Raw genomic sequence first — 5,024 nt, 5'->3', positions numbered from 1 at the left:
ATTGCATAGATAGTGAACATTAAGTTAAGTGGGTAAGGAGATGGCGGCAGATCTGGGGGGAGATTCAAGAGGGAAGGTGAATATGGTCAAATGCATTGTATAAAGCTACCAGAGAAGTAATAAAAATCTTATTTTTCAAAAGAGCATGTGAATTGGTCAGAACCAAGCAAGCTCTAAGTTCTTTCACTAGAAAAAGAGTCTTTGAGAGCACATTTAGAAAAGCATAAATGCTACCTGCTCAATAATGAGCTACTATGTTTGTACATAACTGTTAAAGAAGAATTTCTCTAAACCTTAGGGAACAGTGTGGAAGGTGAGATAGATTGAATACAAGACCCCAAAGAGAAAGGTTGAAAAATGCTCTTCCAGCCATGACATAGACATAGCCATATTATCTCACAGTACAGCACAACCTGCACTAGTCTGCACAAGATTGGGCTCCTTGGTTGTCAGTCATGGATCAGGGATAGCCCTAAAGAGCTCTACCTCCCTTTGGTGGACTATTGGCTTTGCATGCATTCTGTTGAAAGTATGGTAACTGTCTTCTGGGTGTGCTTGTTAAGTCCATCAAGTTCTCTTAGAAAGTTTAAAACCAATAGTCTTCCAGAGGGCTCTGGTTAAACTCAGTGGGTCAGAAAACAAAACAAAAAACTTGAATGTGGGAAGAGGCTTGTAGCAAGGAGGTGGGTGTTGACGGGTGAGAAGAGGTAAGAGAAGATGTGGATGTGAATGAAGAGAATGTATTACATATATGTATAAAGGTAAAGAACATATTTAATAATAGTTAGAAAAAGAATTTTTTAAATGTTAGTAGTCTTACTGTGAGACACTAGGATCTTAATGTCCATTCCAGGAGTATGCCTCAACTTAGACTTTTGACATCACCAAACAATTTCTTTTTACCCCTTTACCCACAAATACTCTATCCACTGATACAATAAACTAATGTGCCGTTGTGACTACACACAAAAGTCACTTGATGATGTTTTTTAATGCCTGATAATAAACCCTACTTTGCAAACCTGATTCAGTCTCCAGAGACAGAGCCACAACAAAGTGAGACAAGGTAATAAAAACTCAGGCATCACTTATGGGCCAAATAGAAGAAAGATGAATATAAGGAAAATAACAACATTGTTATAAGAAAGCAGAACCACTTACAAGCCTGAGAATTCAGGTGTAATAAGAATCAATCTTATTTTTACTAATTTACATTCTTGCATGTTTTATTCATTTTATCCAACCACAGAGAATATATAGAATTTCCAGACATAGCTTCTGGCTAACAGAATTACAATGGCAGCTAGAGGGACTGGGTTCATGCTACTAACAATGCACACTCTCCTAATTTCAACAAGACAAAAATAATGATCAGCTTGTCAACATAAACATTTCATCCTCATTGGGGATTTGCCACTTTTCTCCTTGTCAAAGCTAACTCAGTGGCCCCCCACTCTTCAACTTTGTGCCCCCCAATTGCCTTGTGTGTATACTTGCCTTTTCACAAAACTACAGCTTTATTTTTCAAGTCTTCTCCATATTTCAATAAATGAGCTTCATAGATAAAAATCAAGAACTTCCAACTATATTTGAATTTCAAAACAAGAATAAGTTGAAACACGCTTATACTTTTAAAATATTCTTTGTTATCTGGTTTTTAAATAGAACTGGTCATTTTTGTTTTAGGCTTATTCCTTTGTCTTTCCCACCCCCACTACCCTGTTTGAGTTTGTTTTGCTATTTCTGAAAATTATGTACTAAATATATTCAAAAATGCAGCAAAACATTTGGAAAATTTGTTTGGCATTGGAATACAAGATATGAGAACCAGGTAGTATTAGATCGCAAGTTAGATGTAAAATCAAACCAAGGAAATATAAATCTCAATATTTAGTATTTTAATTAAAGAATTGAGAAAATAGGTAATCAAGTAATTCTGATGAAAAATCAGCCCATATCAGCATAAAAAGCTTTGAAAATTTATTTATCAGCTTGACATTTCTTTGTAAAAGTTCCTGTAAATTACTTTTTCCACTTACTTAAAAAAATTTATGTATTAAAAGCAAAAGTCACGTTAATCAGTGAGATTTGTTTTTAAAGTTAACACACACACACACACACACAAAAAAAGATTATGAAAGTAATAGTCATTTACTTTTTGTGTGGTCATTTTGTGTGTGTGTGTTCCTTTAGCAGTCTCCATTCTTTATCCTTGATCCCAAACTTACTATTAATCTGATGATGACATTCATCTCTTTCTCTGCCTCCCCTAAATGCTGATAGGGTAGCCAGGCACCACCCTGCTCAGTTTGCACAAAGATAGGGATTATACCTATTTCTTCATTCAAACCAGACAAACCTTCTCACAGCTGGCCTACATTCCCTGTCCCTCAGCTTGTATTCTATGTCTACTGAGAACCCAAAGCTGGATCTTCTATCATCGTGAATCTATTGGCTATTCAATTAAATAGTTTGGCTAACATTTACATATTTAATCCTAAAGCTGTTTTTAGTTTTGCATTTTTCCCATATTTTAGATGTCTATTACAAGGGAACAGGAATTTTTAAGAAAACTTTTAAGTTATATGATGGCGTGTAGTCAAGCCATTCATTCACTTGCTTGCATCTCATGTGTCCGTGGGAATATTTATAAAGTGACTTTTGTAAGAGAACATCAGACAAAATAAACCAGACTGAAAATGCCGATTGTCATTAACAGAATACTTGAACTGTCATATATTGAAATAATATAAAAGAATTGGTGGCATATACGTGTACATAAAGGAGTATGTCATAATGTTGATCAAACTTGACCGCAAACATAGTGTAATTCTTATGTACAACCCTCACAAGTATCCAAAATGAAACAGCATACCCTTTAACAAATTATTTAATGAAACTAAGGAAAGAAGACTGAAAAACATAAAATCCTGATAAGAAAAAGCTCTGAGTGTAAAGCATGCTGAGGCTAGAGAAGGGAGCAGGGAGCCTCACACAGTGACAAGGATCTCCTTATCCGCACATGGCAGCTATCACTGACACTACTTTAAGCCATCCATATGCTTTATAAATAGTTTGACTTTTGAACCAGTGTTCACTATAAACATCCGTAAATGGAAGCAAAGTTCCTTTTCTCATGAGGAACTTATTTCATTTTGAACGTGGTTTGTGTGTTATTTCTGTATGAATCCCCAACCTTAGTGGGTTAACATTTTAAATTGCATTCAGTAAACATGTCTAATTCCTTTTCTCTTATTCTATTTAGACTGTCTTCAATCACATCATAAGAGATTCAGATCATTTTTTTTAAATCAGTGGTTATTTTAATTAAAAAATAAACTTTGTAAATGAGGAAATGGATAAGAAACATTGATACATCCCTAGGCTGAATACAAATGAAAGGAAGAAGAGATAGTGCCTGAAGAGTGGGGGAGGAGCAACTACTCTTGAAGAAACTGGTAAAAGGGAGGAATGGAAGGATAAGTCTATAGAAAGAGGTCCCAGGGACTGCAACATTGGGAACTCATAGAGCACCAAAAGCAAAAGCTAAGAACTGTGAGGTCTTGGTAACATCAGTGAAATAAAAAAAAGTGAGGTGTTGGTGTCAAGTTGTTTACTGACTTGTTTTGCTGAGATTCATGAAGGGCAAGGCATCTGAGTATGTCTTGGAGGGCCTTTCTCGAAACAATCAGCACCTGAGTTGGCACTTGATCAGGAAAGAGGTGCCTTAATTTGCCAACACAGAGCAGTACTATGAGTGCCTGTATGGTACATAGGCAGAATGAAGAAACCTACCAACAGACTCCCTGTCTCACTCACTCCCTTGGACTCCGAGCTGCCAGGAGGTGAGTGGCTTTGCTCACAAAAGGCTTCCGGCCATGATGTTCTGCCTCCCCCACAGGATTGAAAGCAACAGAGCCAGCTGACCATGGACTGAAACTGTCTTTCTGTTTTTCTTTTTCTTTTCTTTCTTCAAGACAGGGTTTCTCTGTTTTAACCCTGGCTGTCCTGGAACTTACCCAGTAGACCAGGCTGGCCTCGAACTCACAGAGATCTACCTATCTCTGCCTCCTGAGGGCTGAGATTAAAGGCATGCACCACCACCACCAGAAACTGAAATTGTAAATAAATATGTGTCCCACTTAGGTAGATCTTGAATAGCCGTAGACAGTGACAATAGTCTAACACAGAAATCTAAAATGAAAGGAAAAAGAAGAGTGCTTTGATGGTTCATGTTATCATGAATTATAATGTCACTCTTATGCAAAATTATGATTGTATTCCTTTTAAGTTAAAAAGAAGAATTGGAATAGTGGACTGGAATTATGTCATGAGGAAGATGTATTTTAGGGAGAATACATCATACTACATGTATGCTATCAGTTGAAATATTAGAAGGGAGTAAGAAGGTATTTCCATGAATGAAAACATTGAAGGAAATGAATGAAATTAAAGACAAGGTATAGAGGAATAAGTTCAGAATCTAAAGGGGTTCAGCATCAGGCAGTCGGCTGAGAAGATGCATAATGTTTACATGCATGGAGCTCCTTAAGCTTGTGACAGGGCTGAGGTGGGCTAGAGAGTAAGTAGCCAAAGTCAGTAGATAAGTAAGTTTATTTGTACAACAAGGCAATGAAAAGTAGGTGAAATTGCTCACATCGAGAGTTTGGATTGACCAAACTCAGATAAATGGAGAGATCATTGTGCCTCATGCGGATCATTATGTATCGGCGACTGCCAGAATGCGGCTGCAACCATGTGAAGGGAATTCCCATCGGTGGATTTACTTAAGAATACAGCAGCAACCACTCTCTGCAGCTTAATTAATGACTTCAATTGTGCCTAACTGCCATAAACATGGATCCCTCACAGTCTCTTTCCATACCCCTCATATACCATAGCACTGCTTAACTTCTGGCTGTTTATTCTCCTGGAGACATTGAGACAAGGTTCAGAAATGCTCTATAGAACTTCAACCAGACTCAAGGACAGCCATGAATCCTTTTCTTCTTCCTCTCCTGACC

Source organism: Psammomys obesus, unplaced genomic scaffold (assembly GCF_907164565.1).
Source record: "Psammomys obesus unplaced genomic scaffold, mPsaObe1.curated_primary_1811, whole genome shotgun sequence".
In the NCBI taxonomy this organism is placed as follows: Eukaryota; Metazoa; Chordata; class Mammalia; order Rodentia; family Muridae; genus Psammomys; species Psammomys obesus.
Note: the sequence above shows the minus strand (reverse complement) of the source record.